Here is a 24349-nt window from a genome sequence, read left to right as displayed (position 1 = left end):
TCCAGAGAGCTATTTCTTAGAGAGATCCCTTAGTGCTTAGAGAATAGGGGGAAATAAGCTTTTGGACAAAGGTCTTGAACCTTGTTCAAGTTGGTGATCCCCACTACTCTACACTTTGGTTGTGTGAGAGTTTGTTTGTGTTTTCATTCTTTTGATCTTGTTGATCTTATTTACTTGTATTGTTATAGTATTGAGTTTGTAATCTTCTTCTTCTACATCTTTCTATTTACTTGTATTTTGAGCAATTGAGTTGTAATATTTATTTAATCAATATTATATTGTCCATTGTATTTTTGCATAGAGTTGTATTTGGTTTTTCCATAATTCCATTGAGCAATAATATATATTCTCTAACATTTATAAATCAACATTTTGGGTCCAAAATATTTATTTGGAGTATATAAGAGTACTCAAGAAGTTTGGGAGCATTTGGAGGCTTTTTAATACAAGTCTTGGAGTGCCAAAACAGAGGCGTCGACGAAGAGTCGCCCCCTAGGAGGCAACATGTCGCCAAAATCTTGAAACCCTTGGCTGAGACTGACTAGGCGATGTGTCGCTAGGCTGTTACAGAAAGTCTGTACAGTTACGTAAATTACCTCCAAAACTGAAATTTAAATGCTCTAATCTCATTGGTTGAGCTTAATGAGGGTCTTATACTATTTAAGGAGTTTATATGAGTTAATTGGTCGATTGATCACTCACCTCTCTCTCTCGCTCTCTAAAAGAAGAGCTCTCTCTCTCTGGCTCCAAGATTACTAGTTTTCTCCAAGATCTTCATCAAGAAAGTTTGGCTTGTATGAAGGATCAAGGCTTGTGTATCCCAATCTCATTCCATTGTTGTAGCTTCAAGAATTTCTGTAGAGAAGGCTAGGAATAAAGATTTTTGGACAACAAATCTTCATTTGTGTCAAGCCTTGCAACTTTTGTGTTTCACATAAAATCATAGCTTGTGATTTTTATGTTCCTAGGGTTTGTTCTTCAAAGGAATGTCCACTCTAAACTCTTACCTTATTGTGTTTATGTAATTTGTGTTTAACTATTCTCAAAGATTAATTTACTTGTATCTTTTGTCTTGAGTTGATCACAAACCAAAGGCTATCTATAGCCTAATCCCCAACAGAAAACAAAAGGTCAATGACAAAGTCATTGACCGAATATCAGATAACTTACCAACCTTAGGGTTCTGGATAAATTTGGGACCTAATCAAACAATTGAAGAATGCCTAAGCATCCTCATAATATTAACTATTCCAGATAACATTAACAACACTCAACACAACCCTACAGAAAACTAGACTAGAGAGCGGATATAGAATACCAATAATATTAACCCCAAAAACCAACATGGGAGTCGCTAAAGATATCCCCTAGCATACATCTCAATCCATAGTGGAGACCCGAGTCTTAGCACTTGTATCCCAGCAATAAATCCATCTTGAGGGTAACCAATAGGTTACCAAGGGCATTAATACTATCACATGGGTAGGTGAATTCACATCGGCTCATCAAGACTCCTAGGTTTTACAAGCATACTTATCTCCTGGCCATAATGTCATGATAGCTAACCAGACCAATAATGAACAATGTCACAGATTTGAACCGTACTATAAAATATCATAATGGAGCATAAGCACCCCCTAGGATCATTAAGACTCCCAAGTTTAACCAGCACGCTTATCTCCTGTCCAATTTCACGGTAGCGAGAAAGACCATAAAATCTCTCATGTGGAGCATAACCACCCCCTAGTCATTGTCTCTAAATGTGCCCTCTCTCACTAGTGTAAAAGTCCTAATTCTAGCAAAAAATACACTAGTTTATATCATGTTGTAGTCACGTAAATCAAAGATTAACTTACAAGTCATCCTTGGTTGCGTGCGAGCAAAAATCCCTCAACAAACAGACTTGCCCGTTAGCCAATATTGTAGTTAACATACAGTATACTCCAATTAACAATGACATTTACAGTAGAATAAACTACTTTGGGCAATTAAGGTCATTGTAGAATGCATAGTGAGGTATTAACATCCTTACTCGATTTAAACCATAAAATGATATTCATAAGTTCCTGAAAAAAAAATTCCAAAACGAAGCCTAGTTATAAAAACTTTGTCTTTATGTATATTTCTTGGCCCGTTTCCTCTATCGAACCTAGTCGGATTAATAAATTTAGAAACGTGTTTAACTATACAAAATTGTTCTTTTCTAGATAAATTATAAAGAACTTATAATGTTTGTAGAATTTATTAGTTTGTATTTGAGAAAATATGTTAATTTTATTTGATTGAGAAAATAATTACAAAGATAATTATATTATAATTTGTTTTTTAAAAGTCTAAAAGAAGGTTGTTGACCCTCGATTTGGTCAACGACACGGAGTCAAATAAACGACAAAGAAAAAAAAGGAGATCAAGAAGAAAATCAAACGGAAAGCAAATGGCACAAGCGATTTATAGTGGTTCAGCCCTAATAAGATAGTAATGACCTACGTCCACTTATTGCTCTTATTGATATTGAATCTCAATAATGTGATCAAAGTACTAGGGTTCTTGAGTTTCACAAGCCTTAGGAGGATTACAATTTCAGTGGATAATCACCCTATGCTTTTTTCTCTGAATACAAATATCAAAAGTTCAAAAGTCAAAAAGTCCCCTCCTTGAGCCCTCTTCTTCTTATTTATAGGCTCAAGGGGGGTTACATGGGCCAATGGGCCTTAATTACCATCATGAGCAGCGTATCAAGGTAATAAAAGGAAACATAATAAATGTAATTATTACAAGATTGCGTATCCCAAAGGAAGTAAATGAAAGTATGCGACCAGACTGGTCGCACCTAATCAAGAGACTTGACGAATCAATAATTATCTGGTCGATGGTCGAACAAGATCTCTTCATTCAAAACAGCCACATGCCAATCACGTGTAAGAAAATCGTGCCACGTCATCAGGAGCCATTTTAGGGTAAACATTTGCCCCCCAAGTTTGTTTTACTGCGACCAGCATAAAGTAAACTTAGGTGACCGACCTTTCTCATGCCCCACCAAATATGTCAGAGCCATCCATGCCTTCTCGAAAAAGGCAACTAATCATGTCTTTTCGGTTTCCCAAAAGTGGTCTGACGACTATTGCACTTATCCATGCCTTGGAAAGTTACCCCTCATGATTACCTTGGTAACTGTTCCTTGATTAATATAAATAACCCCTCAGAATCAATTTTCACTTTTTACGTTTTACCTTTATCCTCAAGAACACCGAAGAACAAGGCGTAAAATCTTCAGAAACTCAGACGGTCTTTGACGTTCCACGGAGTTCTTGCCCAGCCAGATCGACTTAGCATTACAAAAATCTACTCCAACCTCTATACAAGTAAGTTTCTCAAACTTTTAGTTGTTGAGATGCCATTCAATATCTGTTTTATCTCCATTTTAGATTCTGAGTTCTTGAATATTTTTTACTGTTCTTGAAAAAAATTGTTTCGGGGTAGAAAGGGCATGTTGATCTGAGCGTAATATGATAGGAAAACAACACTTTGTTGGGGTTAGAAATCAGTTTGGTAGTTTGGAATATTAATTTAGGACGTAAAATCAAAGTAAAAATCTGACTTATAGGCTTGTAGAAAAATTGGGTTTTTCCCGCCCCTTCAGAATCGAAAAGTTTTCCTGGAAAACTTTTCACTTCTGCATTTTAATCCATTTTCCAAACTGTTCGCATAGAATGTAGTGTTTTTGTTAGAATGTTGCTGGTCGTATAAAAGCTTCACTTTTATACACGAGTAACGTTATTCCAACTCTTTACACCTCTTGGTCTTTTGGGTTGTAGATTCTCATCTCCCCTTCTCTGTTAGCAGATTCTCATGCATGATCCGTGGGGTGGTGAGAGGCCAATCGATGACGACCTGCTTGCCCAGTTGCTCGAGGACGAAGAACATTCGTTGTTACTCATCCCGGAAATTCCTTTTTCCCATACCCCATCCAACAGACCTTCAACCAGTCCATCAAACATGGGTAGAGTAAAATCCACCGCCCAGAAAAAGAAACCAATTAACCCTCCTGCAAATCATCCTGCTCCTCGGGATGAAATTCCTTCGACCAGTGGTCGAGCTGAAAACACCCCTGAGCAGGAATCCAAACGAAAGCCTGACGTTGGGACGTCGTTCGACCAGAGGTCGAATGGTATGTTGCACCTCCTAGCAACATTGTCGTTAGGATGGTAAGGAATTATCTCAAGAAGTACGGACTTCCTGGGATAACCCTAATCAAGCCAACCATCGACCAGTGGGAAAAGCTGCCCGATGGCACCTTCAGCACCTGGTCGAGATACCATATTGAGGCAGGAGTGATCTTGCCCCTCCATCCTTATTTCCAGGGAGTGGCCAATTACTTAGAGGTCGTCCCCTTCCAAATAACTCCAATCGGGTATAGAATGCTTTATGCTCTCTATATCCTTTACAGCCATAAAAAGTGGCATGTTCCCACGCCACATGAGATCAATTATCTGTTCAATCTCAAGCCCAACCCCAACCAAAGCAACATGGGGTTTTTTCATTTCTGCCATCAAGAATCTACTCGCGTTTTCCTCTGCAAGACAACCTACAAGACCAACGTAGGAAAGTACTTCCAAGAGTACTTTTTAACCACAAACCTGGTCGCCAACAACTTGGCCTTCACTGAAGGAGGTAAATTCTTTTATTCACTGGTCTCTTAAATTCTTTTAGTTTTCCCATGCGTTTATTAGAACTTTTATGCCGTTCAGGTCCATGGCTACGACCAGCTCCTACTCCAGAGATGGAGATACGAGCGGCATCCTTGGCCAGCATGACCGACGTAGAAAAAAGCATCAAGGAGCTGGTTATAGAGGCCAATCTGAGGCTGGTCGGCCTTTTGGCACCTCACCAGGATGTGAAGGAATCTACGGCGGGGAGTGCCACTGGTGGAGAGGTCCACGAGCAACACCAAGATGTGTCACAACCCCCGACGAGGAGGGAAACGGGAGTGACCATCAACAAACCTTTCGGCACCCCGCAAACTACCACTGCTCTGATCCCTTTAGGGAAGGGCAAGAATAAGGTTTCTGAACACCCCGAGCCTATTATTGAATCATCAGACGAGAACGGTACTGACTTTTTGCTTTTAGATAATCTACCTATTCCCTGTCATTTATTTGACGGGGATGATAACTTTAAATACACCCCTACTTTAAATTCAGACTTCTTCAGGCCAGAGAGTGAGTGTAGCACTAGTACAGTAAATAGTGTAGCGACCAATAATTGTAGCTCGAGTATTATACTTTTAATTTCTTTGCTCTTATTCCCTTAACTTGGCAAGCTCCTTTTATTATATTGTCTGATTATTCGTACATTTTCTTCTTTGTAGATATGCCTGCTGAGAGGGCTTTCGACTTGTATGCCAAATCGGCGAGCAAGAAAAAATCCAGCAAGCGCCAGCCTGGGGAGGGCAGTAGCAACCCCTCTCCAAAAATGGCTCGAATAGGGGATCCTCCTATGCTAACTCCTACCAAAGAGACAACTCCTCCGCCAACTCTTGTCAATCAAAATCCCCCAGCTCCAGTCGAACAAACTCCTCCCACAGCTCCCGCTGAACTCACTCCTCCAGCTTTTACCGACTAGGCGCCTGCTGGTCGCCCAGAAGAAGCTTCAAGAGAAGATCTTACGAGCGTGGTGCTCAATTCAGCCAAAGATAGGCTGACCAAAATAGCAAAACATCGTCGCAGCCGAGAGGCCATCCAGGAGACTAGCTCTATGGCAGTCGATCAGGTCTTCAACCGTGCACTGGACGAAGTGCTTAGCGTAAGTCATCGTGTTTACCATACTTTAACAATTTTCTTTGTCAATTTACTCTTACTAACAGCTTTATCTTTTTCTGATCGCAGGGAGTTCTTACCATGAGCTCCGACTGGCGGAGTTCGAGGGCATTGTCTGCTCAGTTTAAAAAAAAGCTCAACGATCAGCTTGGCATAGCCAAAGCTTAACATGCTGAGCAGCTTAATTTATTCACAGTCAGAGGAGGAGCATGAGAAACATCTCAGGTTAGGCTTGTAGAGACTGAGAGAACACAAGTTATTTGCGAAGTTTAAGAAGTGTGAGTTCTGGTTACCGCAGGTGACATTTTTGGGTCATATTGTTAGTAGAGATGGGATCAAGGTGGACCCATCTAAGATTGAAGCTGTTAAGAATTGGCCAAGGCCAAGGAATGCCTCAGAGATTAGAAGCTTCCTTGGGTTGGCAGGATATTACAGGAAATTTGTGGAAGGATTCTCCAGAATATCATCTCCATTGATAGAATTAACATGTAAGAACCAGAAGTTTACATGGTCAGATAAATGTGAGAATAGCTTCCAGGAGTAGAAGCGGCGTTTGATTACCGCTCCAGTCTTGAGTCTTCCGACTGGTCAAGGGAAATTTGTGGTTTACTGTGATGCCTCAAGGAAGGGGCTAGGCTGTGTCCTTATGCAGGTAGAGAAGGTGATTGCCTATGCATCACGACAGTTAAAAGGCTTATGAGCAAAGGTATCTAACTCATGATTTGGAGTTGGCAGCAGTGGTCTTTAAATTGAAGGTATGAAGGCATTACCGTTATGGGGAGAATTGTGAGATATATACAGACCACAAGAGCCTCAAGTACCTCTTTACACAGAAGGATTTGAATATGAGACAGAGGTGGTGGTTGGAACTGGTGAAAGACTATGACTGCGATATTCTCTATCATCCAGGTAAAGCCAATGTGGTGGCTGATGCGCTAAGTCGGAGAGGACCAGGGCAGTTGTATAGTGTGAGACAAATATCTAAGGAGTTAGCAGAGGATATGACCAGAGTGGGGATTGAGTTAGTAGTGGGCCAGTTAGCAAACATTACCCTGCAGTCTACTCTCCTAGACAGGATAAAGGAGAGTCAGTTACAAGAGCCGCAGTTGGTGAAGGTTAGAGAGGAGGTTCTAGCTGAAGTAGCTAGGGGCTATTCTATATCTGACATGGGCCTGCTAAGATACAAGGGTCGAATCTGTGTTCCGATGGATGCTGTTATTAGACGAGAGATTCTGGATGAATCTCATATCACCCCGTATTCGTTGCATCCCGGTACCACCAAGATGTATCAGCACTTAAGAACTTTGTATTGGTGGCCGGGGATGAAGAGTGATGTAACTGAATATGTAGCCAAGTGTCTGACGTGTCAGCAGATCAAAGCTGAACATCAGAGACCTGCAGGACTATTACAGCCCTTAGACATTCCAGAATGGAAGTGGGAAGACATCGCAATGGATTTTGTGGTGGGATTGCCTAAGACAGTGGGTCAGCATGATTCAGTATGAGTGATAGACAGATACACTAAATCAGCTCACTTTCTACCAGTGAGGACAACCTATACCGTTGACCAGTATGCAGATCTCTACGTTAAAGAGATAGTACGTCTTCATGGAGCTCCGAAGTTGATCGTGTCAGATCGAGATCCTACTTTTACTTCCAAGTTCTGGGGAAGTTTGCAGAAGGCAATGGGCACGCAACTAAAGTTCAGTACAGCGTATCATCCTCAGACTGATGGTCAGTCTGAGAGGACTATCCAGATACTGGAGGACATGCTGAGAGCATGTGTATTGGATTTTGAGGGGTCTTGGAGAAAGTATTTACCCTTGATAGAGTTTTCGTACAACAACAGCTATCAGGCAACCATAGGAGTGGCTCCTTATGAGATGTTGTATTGTAGGAAGTGCAGATCACCTATTCATTGGGATGAGTTGGGTGAGCGTAGATACTTGAGTCCTAACGTAGTTCAGAGGACCAATGAAGCAACAGAGAAGATCAGAGCTCGGATGCTCGCATCACAGAGTAGACAGAGGAGTTATGCGAATCCAAAGCGTAGGAACGTGGAGTTCTAGGTGGGAGACTATGTCTTCCTTAGAGTCTCACCGTTCAAGGGGGTGAGAAGATTTGGCAAGAAGGGCAAGCTGAGCCCTAGGTTCGTAGGACCATTTGAGATCCTGGAAAAGATCGGTCAGGTAGCCTATAGGTTGGCATTACCTCCGGCGTTGTCGGCTGTGCACAACGTGTTTCATATTTTGATGCTACGGAAGTATGTTTCTAACAAGACTCATGTGCTGAGTTATGATAATCTGGAGCTGCAGTCAGATTTGTCCTTCGAGGAGCAGCCAGTCTAGATATTAGACAGAAAGGACAAGGTCCTGAGGAATAAAGTGATACCTTTAGTGAAGGTACTATGGAGGATCAACAAGGTCAAGGAGGCGACTTGGGAATTGGAGTCAACTATGCAGGATCAGTATCCCGAGCTGTTTAGGTAAAATTTCAAGGACGAAATTCCTATAAGGAGGGGATAGTTGTAACATCCCAATTTTCCTAATAGGGCTTAGTGCCTGGATTAGGGGGTCGGGAGGCAATAATTGAGTTATTATGTGAATTATATAATAATATAATCATGCTTGTATGTTAGAGATATTAAATATGTGTATGTGGGCCCGTTTCTTACAAGAAGGGTATATTAGTAACTTGAACCGTTTGGAGTATAAATGCAAATATGTGTTTGTGTGATTGAGACCACATTATTATGTGGATATATTTGGGTTACTTGACGAGAGGCGATCCCGATGAGCAAGTTAGCAGAAAAGTCACAACGGGGTCTAAATACCCGGCTCGGGGTGGGCTTAGGGGTATTTTAGTAATTTAGTACATTATCGGGAATTAGGGGGTAATGGGAATTTATTGGTAACCGAGTGAGAATATTGGAAGTAGCGAGAATTATAGGATGCAAATTGTGGATAGCGGGGTTTGAGGCAAGGGACAAAATTGCCCTTGTGAACATTTGAGGTATAAGCTAAGGGCAAGGGGTAAGGTGGTCATTTTCTCTTTAAGTGTAATGTAAGAGGAGCTGGGAATGTTTGAGAAGGTTAAGGAAATTGAAAAGAAAAGAATTCAGCAGCTCACTCTTGCTCTCTCACGTTCTCTTTAAGTGCTTCATGAATGTTTGAGTGGTTTTTGGAAAAATTGAAGAGTAAAGCTTGGGGAATCAAGGTGTTAGGCTTGGGGAAAATCAGAGGCTAGGTTCAAGAGTTTCATCACAGTTAAGGTAAGAGTTCTGAACTGAAATTGTTTGGTTAGCTTTGCTGAATATTAGAGTAAAGATGTCTATGCATGCTTGATAATTGAGAGGATGGGTTTGGTATGTTTGATGAGTTTTACTGTGATAATTAGTTGAGTTTTATTGGTGAGAATGAGTGTATAAGTTGTGGGAATTGAATTGGAGGTGTGGGGTGAATTTGGTTAAGTTTTGGCTAGGTTCGGTTGAAGAGAAACCCAGGAATTTCTGGGTTCGTGGTGGTGAGTCGCGGCCTACGAGAGGAATTTCGAGCCAGCAGGGCTCGGAGGTAGGGGCGGCCGAGCCTCTAGATTTAGAGGCGGGTCGCGGCTTGGGTGTGAAGGGTCGCGGCCCTTAAGGGGAATTTTGGCTTAAATGGTATTTTTAGATTGGGAACTTAACTATTTGGGCTCGGGATCGATCATACTTCCTTGTTAAGTGGAATTCGATGTCCCAGAGGCTAAGATTTGGTCTGGAAGCTTTTATCTACCTGTGGTTGATGGAACTTCCTTATTACGGTTGTGACTAGGCTTACGCTAAAGGCTTGAATCGGGGATCGTACTCAGAGGGCTGTCGCTAATAACTCGAATACGGACCAAAGGTAAGAAAACTGCACCTGCTATGTGAATGCATGTTTAGAGCTTAGTCAAGGTGATGAACATGATTATAATTATGTTTGTGAATATCAGATTAGGTACGTTGTAACGTGCATAATTATGATTATGCTTATGACTGCTATGCGAATGTATTATAATGCATTGTGATTGTTGATAAGTATGCTATATGAAACATGTGACTGTCTGTTATGACCGTGAAGCTTAGTTTATAAACTAAAGTATTGTTAGGGTGTTGAGTGGGGATCAACTTATTAGTTGAGAATATGATGGACTTTGGGAGACTCGCCTTATAAGTTGAGCATCCCAAAGTTTCAACTTATAAGTTGGAGGCACGTGGTGGCTTGACTTATAAGTCAAGGGTTTAAAGAACTTAGTTTATAAGCTAAGATTGGCATAATGCACGTGGAGTGCAGGCCACCATGGTTGGGCCACCCTGGGAGTGCGACATACGCTTGACTGGCTCGGATGCCAACAACTTGAAAGAAAGTGCTACATGCACTTGTGTGACTCTATGGTCTCCAATTGGGTTTAATGAATGCATTGGTTTCAGTTATTACTGTTTGATGGTTGTTTTATTCAGTGAACTGTTGAATATGTTTTCTTGCTGAGTCTTCTGGCTCACAGGTGCTTTGTGGTGCAGGTAAAGGTAAAGAGAAGCTCAACCAGCCATGAGTCGGAGGGCATTAGCAGTGGTATGTACATATGCAGTCCGCTCGTCCACCACGACCGAGATGCTCAGAGGAACTAGGGTTAAACCCAGCTTTTGCCGCCTAGGTCGACTTATTGTGTAATCTAAGTTTTGTAATAAGCTTTTAAACTAATGTTTTTGGGATCCCATGTAAAGAATATGTTTCTATCTTAATGAAAATGCTTATACGTTGATCACAAGTTTTAATACCCAAACCATAGTGGCTTAATCACATGTTTAGTCCCAATGACTTGTTAGCAAGTCCAGCACTGGTTTCAAAACACACCTGGTAATGGACCCTAATTAGCAGGACGTTACAACGTGGTATCAGAGCAGCCAAGGTTTAAGGGTTCCTGATGTAGGACTGGGCATGTACATTCACTGCTAAAGACAAGCTCGACTCAGGGTTGGGTAACTATTAATATAATTCTGTGTATATATGCTTAAATGAATTATGTGTGCTTTATCTGCTAGTTTGAATAAGAAGCATGAGTTATTTTGATAGGGCCTGGCCCTTGACTACTGTTTGTAGGTTGAGAGCGTGTTTATTAGCACGATAGATATTTGTAAATGCTATAGGACTGCTTATTAGCGTCATTGAACTTGATGAATGTCAGAAACGCTTATTAGCATTGTTGTATGTGTACCCTCGATAGAGGATGCTTACTAGCGTCGTAGTATGCTTAAGGAAAATGTTTATTAACATTGTTTAGAGGATTGTGCATGCCAAAGAATATCTTATTAGCATTTTTTTTTAGATGATGCCATGAAATTTCTCTGCTTAATAGCATGATTATTGAGTGTGAATTATTGGGATGCTTATTAGCATTGTCAATGCATGTGGATGCTTACTCGATCGGTTTTGAACCGTGGGTTGATGTGGGATACCGTTATTATTGCCTGATAAGCTGAGTCATTGATTGCAGATAAACTTGGAAGTATGCTTCCAGGGCAATCCAATGAGCCAGCCAGCGCTGGAAATCAGGCTGAAAGTAATGATCAGGGTCAGAACCCTCCGCCAGCCCCTGAGAACTGGCAACAGGTGCTTGCAGACTTGCAAGCTCAACTGCAGAGGCAGAATGAAGAGATATTACGATTGAGACAACAGCAGGTTCCAGCTGGGAACGCTGCTTCAGGGGCCCCATTTGTTGTTTCAGTACCGGCCGTACAGCAGCAGACAGAGTTGGAGAACTGTTAGGAGTTAGTTTATGAGCGGTTCAGGAAGCAACACCCTCTGATATTCGAGGGTGGCGCAAATCCACTTAAGGCGGAGTAGTGGATGGCTATGATTACATCCATCTTGGACTTCATGAGAGTTGTGGGCAATGAAAGGGTGGCCTGTGCCACGTACATGTTTCGAGAGGATGCCCGAATCTGGTGGGAGGTGGTGTCCCAGACTAGAAATGTAACTACAATGGGCTGGGAAGAGTTTAAAACCCTCTTCAATGAAAAGTATTACAATGAGGTCGTCAAAGCTGCAAAGGCCAAGGAATTTAGTAAACTTTTGCAAGGGAATATGTCAGTGACTGAGTATGCCCTGAAATTCGACAGATTAGCTAAGTTTGCTCCAGACTTGGTGCCCACTGATGGGACAAGGAAGGAAAGATTCCTTCAGGGGCTACAACCTATGATAGCCCGAGATGTTAGAATTACAACTGTACCTGGAGTGACAACTTATGCTCAGGTAGTGGAGAGAGCCCTTACTGCAGAGGGTGTTAAGAATAAGATCTGGCGTGATAACACAGCCAGGAGGGATATGAGGAGGACGGGACCTCCCTTCTCAGGAGTCAGTAGGGGCGGAGGCCCCAGTGATCAAAAAAGAAAGACCCCGAACACCAGTTTGGCTCCTAGACCTGATAGGAGGCCACAGGGTGCGCAGATTGGCTGCCAAGGCGGCAATGAGAACTAGAAGACATATCCAGAGTGTGCCAGATGCAGGAGACGTCATCTGGGTGAGTGTCAGGCGAAGGCCTGTTTTGTATGTGGACTTGTGGGGCATCTTAAGAAGGATTGCCCAAGACTGAAGAAAGAAGAACTTAAGAAGCTAGATAGCGCGACTCCGGCTCGAGTATTTGCATTGACACAAGCTGAGGCTGAGGGTAGGCCTTCAGTGGTCATAGGTCAGCTTTCTAGTGCTGGCATATCTTATTCTGTGTTGATTGATTCTGGTGCTACACAATCATATGTATCTAGTAGGATTGTTAATAGTTTGTGTAGGCCCTGTGAGTTTTATGCTGTGGGATTTGGGACATTGTTACCCAGTGGGGAGTTGGTGATTTCCAGGAGGTGGGTTAGGTCTTGACCAATCATGGTAGATGGTAGGGAGTTATCAGTTGACTTGATAGAGTTAGCCATGACTGATTTTGACATGATTTTGGGGATGGACTGGTTAACTAGATATGGAGCAACCATTGATTGTAAAAAGAAGATGGTAACTTTTGAACTTGAGGGTGAGGAACCTTTTTGTATTTGTTGGCACTATGCATGGACCCCGAATGCCTATGATTTCGATACTGAGGGCTAGGGACCTACTACAGGAAGGCTGCATAGGATTCCTAGCCAGTGTGGTGGATACCACGCAGGTCATGCCAGTGGGACCATCAGAGACTAGGTTGGTCTGTGAATTTCTGGACGTGTTTCCAGAGGATCTAACGGGATTGCCGCCGTACTGAGAGATTGATTTTGTTATTGAGCTGGCACCAGGGACAGAGCCAGTGTCTAGGGCACCTTACAGAATGGCCCCAGCTGAGTTGAGGGAACTCAAGGTACAGTTACAGGAGTTGTTGGATCTGGGTTTTATTAGACCCAGTTTCTCACCATGGGGTGCGCCGGTGTTAATTGTGAAGAAGAAGGACAGTTCGCTAAGGATGTGTATAGACTATAGAGAACTGAATAAGTTGACCATCAAGAACAAGTATCCCCTACCAAGGATAGATGACTTATTTGATCAATTGCAAGGTAAAATGGTATTCTCAAAGATAGATCTTCGATCTGGTTATCACCAGTTGAGAATTAAGGATGAAGACATAACCAAGACAGCTTTCCGTACTAGATATGGGCATTATGAGTTTCTCATTATGTCATTTGGTTTGACTAACGCTCCAGCAGCTTTTATGGACCTAATGAACAGGGTGTTCAAGGATTATCTAGACCAGTTTGTGATCGTCTTTATTGATGATATCTTGATTTATTCACAGTCAGAGGAGGAGCATGAGCAACATCTCAGGTTAGTCTTGCAGAGACTGAGAGAACACAAGTTATTTGCGAAGTTTAAGAAGTGTGAGTTCTGGTTACCGCATGTGACATTTTTGGCTCATATTGTTAGTAGAGATGAGATCAAGGTGGACCCATCTAAGATTGAAGTTGTTAAGAATTAGCCAAGGCCAAGGAATGCCTCAGAGATTAGAAGCTTCCTTGGGTTGGCAGGCTATTACAGGAAATTTGTGGAAGCATCCACAATTTTTCTTGGCAATCCATAGCGACAGACAATGTTCTTGACCACAAAATCCAGCACTTTCTTGGTCGTTATGGTTGCAAGTGGCTCAGATTCGGCCCACTTTGTGAAGTAATCGACAGCCACTACGGCGTATTTGACGCCGCCTTTCCCTGTGGGCAAAGATCCAATTAGGTCTATACCTCATACTAGGAATGGCCATGGACTTTGCATTTGCTTTTTAGCTCATTAGGGGCTGCTCACGGAATCTTGGAGAATCTCTGACACTTTTCGCATTTTCACACAAATTCCATCTAATCGTCATTCATTGTTGGCCAGAAATATCCTTGCCTTAGGACCTTTTTCGATAAACTTTGCCCCCCAGCGTGGTCCCCACAAAAGCCTTCATGGACCTCTCTCATTAATGTTAGAGAATATATATTTATACTCAATGGAAACATGGAAAAACCTGTTGGTTTTTATTGATCAAATCAGAGATTATACGCAGCGGAACAACAATCAAATTGTCAGTTTAATCCCAAAAAGATTTCTAGATCTACTTCTTCACATACATATATATATTTAATCAATGACAAGAATAGAAAAATTACCTCAGGTCCTTCCTTGCTGCTATCTTTTTGTATGGCTAAATCCTTGAGATCTCACACCAAGATCTTCCAAAATGTTCTCAGCACACAAATAACGAGTGTGGGCTCGCTATACAAACAATAGGCAAAAAAACTATTTATCAGATGTTCTCAACACATGAGATCTGATAAAGTTTGGACCTAGGTTATGTGAAGAACAGTGACTTTTGTTTGTATCACTGTTCTCTTTCTCTGATAAAGATTTCTAGATATTTTTCTATCCCTGAAAAGTTACGTTCTGTGAAAACTGATATCCTATATTTAATATCCAATATATTAAAATATTTGTTATTTTAAACAAATTCAAAATAACTGATCAGTTATAAGATTTTTTTGTTTAAATAATAATATTTTAATCATATTAAAATATCTCATTATTTATTTAATATTTAAATAACTAAAATTGTGGAATCAAGAGACTGAACACACTCTCTTATGCGTGTAGCACAATGATTGTGCACTGTGCTACACGTGTACCACATGCTAGTGATGGCATGTGATTTTTCCTAATTTTTATTATTATTTAAATACCAAAAATCCCAAAAATAAATTAATTCAAAATTAATTATATTTTTGTTAAATCAAACAATTAATTAATTCTTAATTAATTAATTACACATACTTAAACAATAATTATGTTTGATACATAGAAAAATATTTTACTTATCACATAAGTCCTTTTTGCCCATTTTGTGTTTACCTTTGTTGGTGTTTGTTTGAGCCATTTCGGGGACCATAGACCTATAACATTAAGCTCCAATAAATAAACTAAATAATTAAACTCTTTAATTATAACAGTTAATTTATTAATTCTAATATTACTCCACTATAAATTCATAATTGCACTCTTTATGTTATAGATATACTTTTACAGAAATCTTTTCTTAAGTCGTCCATTGATATAACCATCTTACAATAGTTCAACCCTATAATTAATTAGTTCATAAATTAGAATGGAAGAATTACCATTTTACGTTTCTAATTTACTTCTTATTCCTTAAGTACCATTAATTCACTAGTGAATAATTAATCTATAATCTAATTATAGATTTGAGCTCAAAATCATTCAGTTCCAGAATTAACCATTAAGGGAACTAATATACGATCCGTTAGGAAAGATTAGATTCTGTATTGTTGATACATGTTCCCAGCCATCCATGATATTAAATCTCCAAAACAAAAGTCATTAGCCTCATTCTTTGAAGAGACCTTAACGAATGAATCAAAAGATTTAATAAACATGAACAGGAGTTCATGAACACTCATGATTTAGGTTGATCTATAAATGATCATCAGTTATGATATGAATTACAAGTTTTTATTGTTAAATGGTTTTTGTATAAAGACTTTAATTCATATCGGTCCATGTCATATATAATCATATTATATAAAGCACATTTACCGAGATGTCTTTCCACATCAATAATCTGAATCTAGATTATTTGTATCATTATGATACTCAGTAAACCGTACTTACAACTCCAATTAAAAAATTCCATAACTTTAATTTGTTGTTGTTGACTATTTTTATTCATTCATGTGATCTTAATTCTTTCGTACTAATACAAGATCACATCCTCAATAATGAATATGGAATTTTTCTGATATTTACAAAATTATTCAAACAATAATTTAACAATCTAAATATGACAATAATAATAAACTATTATATTTATTTATTCACAGAAAAACAAATGTCTTTACATGCTTTTAAGACACACTCCTAACAAAACCAAAATACAACTCTATGCAAAAAAATACAATAGACAAGGTAATTGATTAAATAAACATTACAACTCAATTGCTCAAAATACAAGTAAATATAAAGAGGTAGAAGAAGAAGATTACAAACTCAAAACAATAATAATACAAGTAAATAAGATCAACAAGATCAAAGGAATGAAAATAAAATCAATTAAAAGAACAAACTCTCACACAACCAAAGTGTAGAGTAGTGGGGATCACCAACTTGAACAAGGTTCAAAACCTTTGGCCAAAAGCTTATTTCCCCTATTCTCTAAGCACTAAGGGATCTCTTTAGGAAATTGCTCTCTAGAATTATCAAGCCTTTTTGGTGTATTTTCCAGCCAAGTGCTTTATGGATGGAAAATTGTGTGTCTTACAAGTGAGCATTATTAGGCTCCTATTTATAGAGTTTTGAGACACCCTTTGAATTTCAAATTCCACCAACCCCCATGGCTGTTACCAATGATTAATTGGATGTTTATGAAATTAAAATAGAGATTTGGGAGTTATTTGGCTGTTGGAAACGTTCAAAATTGGATAAAACCGAAGTTTGGAAAATGTTGTCAGCCGCTCAGGCCGCGGCTTGAAAAACATGAGCCGCGGCCTAAAATGTTTTCTGCCTCTTGGGCTGCGGCCTGAAAAACATAGGCAGCGGCCTAAGTCGTTTTTTCAGCAACCAATTTTCCAAATTTGCCAAAACGTTCCAAATTCATTCCCACTTGATTTTGTCACTTCCATACACATTATGGAAGTTAAAATCACATCTCTAACAGCCATATCTCTTATGTCTTTTGATAAATTCAAATCAAAATGTGTAATATCAAATCTACACATTATTGGGTAATATTTGAGAGTTACAAGTTTACTTTTTTGTAACTCCAAAATATGTCACATTTTCCACACACATGTGTCCAATTTTTGTGACTCTCAATGATATGTTACAAGGTGTGACAAATCACAATATGTCATATTATTTAATCTAACATTATATTATTTAAAACAATATAACATTCCCCCACATAGATTAAATAATCACTTTTTGTAACACTTATTTAATCAATCAAAAGACTATATTAAAATATAATATTCCCCCACTTGATTAAATAATGACTCTCTATAGAAACGTTTGTATTGGTGCATAAAGTAAAATGTCTTTCGAATTGAATTTTACCTTAGCGTAATTATCACAAAGTTTGTTGAAATTTTGGTTGTCGAAGGATTGAACCACTATCCCTTGATAACAAACCGGTGATAATGCATACACCTTTGCTATGTTCATTTGAGACCTCAATGTCTTGCTTTTGCACCGTTAATGGCCATGTGCACATTCCATTCATAGGCTTTTCTTGAGAATGACTCCCAATTCTCATGAGGGGCGGCACCACCCCTAGGTCTATATAGGTAGAACTCTTACAGTATTTTGTTACCCTAAAATACTTGTCTTTTCAAGACTGAGTTCTATTAAAAAAACCTTTTAGTTTTAACCCTCATTTTGGTAACGCTCTAGTACTCATATCTCCGATGGGACAAAATTTTGAGTAATACTATTATTCACTTGATTGAGTTGTTATTACCTATTGAACCTAATACTAGTTTGGTTACTAGTATTAAGATAGGTTACCATCAACCGTGAATCTCTTTAGGGAGTCTAAGTCTCATCCCTTGAGATGTAGAAATGATTCCATTTGAATCATTTCTTTTCTTATGTATGCATACTTAGACACTCTCATTATTTTATTCAAACTTTGTTGCTAGCCATAGTTTAATTAAAATAGTTATCTCTTTAAAATAGTGATTTTGACCATAGTCAACACCCCCACTATTTATAGTTTAATATCCAAGATAAATATTTGAATATTAATTCTAGAAACCTATTTGTTTCTAGAATTCTCCTTTATGTTTTAAATTGATTCCTTATTGAATCAAAATATTATAAAACAATAACTTTAGACACCAAGTATGTCTAGATTTGTTCATTCTATACACATATAGCCAATATGATTTAGAATGTGGAATTCCAAATCACCTATTTGATAGGATGACTAAATTAATCAATTATTATCAACAAAATAAATTGATTAACTTTGGAGCATCACCCCCACATTTCTCCCATAGTGATAATAAAATATCATTTTAAAAAAAATAGAAATCTCTTCATTTCTATTAAGTCCCTTATCCTCCAAGATAAATCTAGACTTATAATTCTCAAAGTTCATCATGAGTCATCTAAGACACATGATAAACTCTCAATAGATCAAGATAAAAACCTCAATGTTTTATTTTGATTTATTTGCTTTCTAAAGTGATGCACATTTCTTTCAAAGCAACTTTCACTTAGTTTCTTTCTTTTATGTATTTCACAAAATAAAAATGTGAACACAAATGTAATGTGAGAATTTCTCAAACAAATAATCACAAATTTTCAATTTTAGTTGTCTAAATAATCTCAAAATCACTTAAACAACTTTTGTGTATTTCTTAAGAGTCTCTTTGAGATTCTTTTGAAAACACCAATTTTACATCCATTGATTTTCTCATCAAAATCAAAATCAAAATGTCAATTTTTTAAACACTTTAAATAAAAGAAAATAAACCCTCATTTATTTATTTAAACACTTTGATTTATGTTTTGTTTAAAATTATATCCTCATTGAAATTAATTTAAACATATCACCATCTTTAACCAAAATGAATAAAGTTCTCTTTTATTCACCATTGGTGTAAATATTCAAAATTGCTTCTCCAATTTTGAAATGTCTCCTCATTGAATATTTAAGAATTATTGTCACTATATAATTATCAAATATATTTCATTTAACCACACTCTAGACTATAAGTCTATTGAGCAATGTGTTATCTCAAGTTTTGGATCCACCTTAATCCATTTTTCTTGCAATAGCAAAACACAACCATTAAAAGATGTAACCCCCTTAGGTTCATATTTTCTTATCTCATCAAATGAGATGGTCAACACTTAAATAAGAAATTTAATATCTCAAATAATTCTCTTTATTTACCAAATAAATGGTAACTCATCACATTTCAATAATATATGATAAACATATTTACATTATTATCACCTTAATAATCATATTATATGGCATATCATAATAATCATGAGAATTTTCATGCATAAATCAATATACATTTATATATTAACATAATTATATCTCAAATAAATTTCACACAATTTATCAACATATATCCATCATATTAGCATGCATTGTTAATCTCATAATAATATTGTAAATATATCACAAATATCATACAATAATTCACATATCCACATATTGATATATTCTATTGATTCACAAAATCAATATATAGGCATGTCATATAAAACTCATAAAATTGTCATTCTAATAATTTATCATTATCACATAATAAGACATTTCTATAACATGCTATCATATTACTCAATAATCTACTAGATTATTTACACATTAGTGACATATAACAAAAACTCGAGATATTAAATTATCTTATAATCTAACCACTATATTTGAAAAAACAAAGGAGATTAGAAAACAATGAACCTCATTTATAAAATTTTCTTTTTCTTATTTATATCACTATATGAAAACCATTAGATTTTCTAAGAAAACAAAAGAAGAACATTGCCTTATCTTACTATCTTTTCAAAATTGGATCCTCACAAGGTCTCTATGGTTTCTCATTCCATTGAATAGGAAATTAAGCTTTTGATTGTTAGAGAATATATATTTATACTCAATGGAAACATAGAAAAAACCAAAATACAACTCTATGCAAAAAATACAATAGACAAGGTAATTGATTAAATAAACATTACAACTCAATTACTCAAAATACAAGTAAATATAAAGAGGTAGAAGAAGAATATTACAAACTCAAAACAATAATAATACAAGTAAATAAGATCAACAATATCAAAGGAATGAAAATAAAATCAATAAAAAGAACAAACTCTCACACAACCAAAGTGTAGAGTAGTGGGGATCACCAACTTGAACAAGGTTCAAAACCTTTGTCAAAAAGCTTATTTCCCCATATTCTCTAAGCACTAAGGGATCTCTCTAGGAAATAGCTCTCTGGAATTATAAAGCATTTTTGGTGTATTTTCTAACCAAGTGCTTTGTGGATGGAAAATGGTGGGTCTTACAAGTGAGCATTATTAGGCTCCTATTTATAGAGTTTTGAGATACCTTTTGAATTTTAAATTCTACCAACCCCCATGGATGTTACCAATGATTAATTAGATGTTTATGGAATTAAAATAGAGATTTGAGAGTTATTTGGTTGTTGGAAACGTTCAAAATTGGATCAAATCGAAGTTTTGAAATGTTGTCAGCCGCTCAGGCTACGGCCTGAAAAACATGAGCCGCGGCCTAAAATGTTTTCTGCCTCTTGGGTCGCAGCCTGAAAAACATAGGCAGCGACCTAAGTCATTTTTTCAGCAACCAATTTCCCAAATTTGCCAAAACGTTCCAAATTCATTCCCACTTGATTTTGTAACTTCCATACATATTATGGGAGTTAAAATCACATCTCTAACAGCCATATCTCTTATGGCTTTTGAGAAATTCAAATCAAAATGTGTAATATCAAATCTACACATTATTGGGTAATATTTGGGAGTTACAAGTTTATTTTTTTGTAACTCCAAAATATGTCACATTTTCCACACACATGTGTCCAATTTTTGTGACTCTCAATAATATGTTACAAGGTGTGACAAATCACATTATGTCACATTATTTAATCTAACATTATATTATTTAAAATAATATAACAATTAATTCTTTAGCCTTCCCTTCTGAAATACACCTGAGGAGTGGCATAGAGTATCCTATTCAGTACAGAATTCCATCGACCAGGATGAACCTAGCAACCTGCCACTGAAGAGTCCTAGCTTTGTTTCTGTCCGTCGGTAACACACCATGCGTCAAGTACCCAATGAAAGGTGTCATCCATGTATCTGTCGCCTGAATCACCAAAGAGATTTCTTCTACTTGGATGCTTGGTGCAGACAGTCGTTCAATAGGTACTATATTCAGGGTGATAGCATCCTTGGCATTCGCTAACTTTTCCAAAGCATCAGCATTCGAGTTTTGATCGCGAGGTACTTGCTGGAGATTATACTTTTCAAATTGTGCCAACAAATCATTTGCTTTGTCTAAGTAAGCGACCATCTTCAGGCCCCTGGCTTGGTATTCTCCAATGATCTGATTAACCACCAACTGGGAGTCACTGTAGATTTCAAGTGACTTTATGTTCATGTCCTTGGCTAACCGTAAACCAGCGAGCAGCGCTTCATACTCAGCTTCGTTGTTGGACGCCATGACGTCGAATCTAATCGCGCAATGAAATCAATGCCCATCAGGCGTTATCAAAATCACTCCGGCTCCAGCGTGATGTTCATTAGAAGAACCGTCTATAAAAATCTTCCAAGAGGGAGTTTGGCTTTGAGGCTCAGGCTCTTCTATTTGTTCACTATCTCGAAGCCCAGTGAGCTCTGCGACGAAGTCGGCCAAAGCTTGTCCTTTTCTTGCTGCTCATGGTAAATAAGAGATTTCAGACTACCCAAGTTCAACCACCTATTTCAATAATCGGTTTGCGGCTTCTGGCTTCTGCAGAACTTGCCGTAGAGGCTGGTCGGTCAAAACTGTGATGGGGTGAGCTTGGAAGTACGGCCACAGCTTTCTGGAGGCTAAAATCAAGCAGTAGGCTAATTTTTCAAGAGGTGGATACCGCAGCTCTTCTCCTATTAGCCTCTTGCTTACATAATATACGGCTTTTTACACATTCTCCTCCTTTCTTACCAAGACAGCACTAGCAGCGTATTCAGTGACCGTCAAATAGATGAACAAAGTTTCCTTTTCGATCGGCTTAGATAGGATCAACGGCTGTGACATATGAGCCTTTAAAGCTTGAAAAGCTTGTTCGCACTCCTCCGTCCATTCAAATTTTTTGTTGCCTCTAAGTAGATTAAAAAATGGGATGCACTTGTTCGTCGATTTGGAGATAAATCTACTTAGAGCAGCAATCATTCCGGTTACACTTTGAACGTCTTTGATCTTCGCTCGCAATTTCATGTCGACCAGAGCCTTGATCTTTTCGGGATTAGCTTTGATTCCTCTTGAGTTTACTATAAATCCCAAAAATTTCCCTGATCCGACTCCGAAGGAACACTTAAGGGGATTAAGCTTCATCTGATATCTGTTCAAGACGTTGAAGCACTCTTGCAAGTCCCCTATGTGTTCTTCTGCCTTTTCCGACTTAACCAGCATGTCATCAACATATACTTCCATGTTTGTGCCGAGCAGCTCTTTGAACATGTGATTGACTAGTTGTTGGTAAGTCGCACCAATGTTTTTTAAACCGAAGGGCATTACTTTGTAACAATAAAGTCCTGTATCAGTCTGAAAGCTAGCGTGATCCTCATCAGGTGGATGCATACTAATTTGATTATACTCAGAGTATGCATCCATGAATGACAGGATTTCGTGTCCTGCAGTGGCATCGACCAGTTGGTCGATCCTAGGGAGACGAAAACAATCTTTAAGGCAGGCTTTATTAAGGTCTGTGAAATCCACACACGTTCTCCACTTGCCATTCGGCTTGGGTACTAGCACAGGATTAGAGACCCATGATGGATAACACGCTACCCTGATGAATCTGTTCTCCTTTAGCTTCTCGACTTCTTCCTTCAGAGCTTTTGATCTGTCCTTGTCGAGGAGCCTCCTTTTTTGTAGCACTGGTGGAAAGCTTTTATCAATATTTAGGACATGGCTGATAACTGCTGAGTCAATCCCAACCAAGTCTTTATGTGACCAGGCAAAGACTCCCTGGTTTTTCTTCAAAAATTCCACCAGTTTTGTTTTGTCATTGTTTCTAAGGTTTTACCGACTTTCACAACTCTGGTCGGATCTGCTTCATCGAGTTGGACCTCCTCGAGGTCCTTGATTGGTCCTATTTCTTCATCAAAATCCCCAAAGCGAGGATCCAAATCCCTCTCCTCACTTTGTGCAACACCCTATTTGGTGACACAATCACCTGATTGGGCTTGTACTTCATTGGTCGTTTGCAACTCTTTTCCAATGGCTTCTCTCGATCCACCTTTCTTCGCATTAGATATCGAGGAGTTGTAGCACTCCCTCGCTTCTCGTTGGTTTCCCAATACGCATCCTATCCCTACATCAGTTGGGAATTTCATGGCAAGGTGCCAAACCGAGGTTACAGCTTGCAGGTCAACCAGAATAGGCCTCCTGATTACAGCATTGTACGCTGAAGGACAATCGACTACTATGAAAGTAGTGAGTAATGTCTTGTTCGTGGGTGCAGCTCCTGCTGTAACTGGGAGCCTAATCAACCATGTTGGCGCGAACCCTTCGCTAGAAAAACCATATATGGTTTGATTGCACGACTCCAGGTCCTTGACGGACAACTTCATCCTCTCTAGTGAAGACTTATACAATATGTTGACTGAGCTCCCTGTGTTAACTAACACCCTTTTAACCATCATGTTGGCTATCTGGACGTCAACGACCAGTGGATCTGAATGTGGGAATCATACATGCTGAGCATCGTCTTCGGAGAAAGTTATCAGCTCTTCCTTTGTACAAGCTTTTTTAGGCGCTCGATCCTCCACACTCATCATCTCAACGTCTTGGTCGTGGCGTAGGTCCGAGCGTATCGCTCCCTTGCCTTCCGACTATCTCCTGCAAGGTGTGGGCCGCCACATATGGTGAGTAACGTACCTGCCACAGGAGCTGGCTGTAAAGGTGGCGAGCATTGGCGTGCAGGCGCCTGCTCGTTGCCTCCTTGAGCTTCTCACTGAGAACCTCCTGTGGCTCGTACGTACCTCCTTAGGTGTCCCTGTCTGATAAGGAACTCAATATCGTCCTTCAACTGGTTACACTCATTAATGTCATGGCCATAGTCGTGAAAAGGACAAAATTTTGTTGTATCTCTCTTGAAGATATCCTTCCTTATAGGTGCTGGTCGCTTATAAGGGACATTGGAGTTGGTCGCCTAATAGACCTTTGTTCTACTCTCGACAAGGGTCGTATAGTTGGTGAATCTTGGCTCATACCTATTGCCTTTGGGGTGTTTATTCTCGGACGTTGATGGCTCATTGTTC

Source organism: Humulus lupulus, chromosome 7, assembly GCF_963169125.1.
Source record: "Humulus lupulus chromosome 7, drHumLupu1.1, whole genome shotgun sequence".
Classification (NCBI taxonomy): domain Eukaryota; kingdom Viridiplantae; phylum Streptophyta; class Magnoliopsida; order Rosales; family Cannabaceae; genus Humulus; species Humulus lupulus.
The sequence above is the reverse complement of the archived record's forward strand: the minus strand, read 5'-3'. Positions refer to the sequence as shown.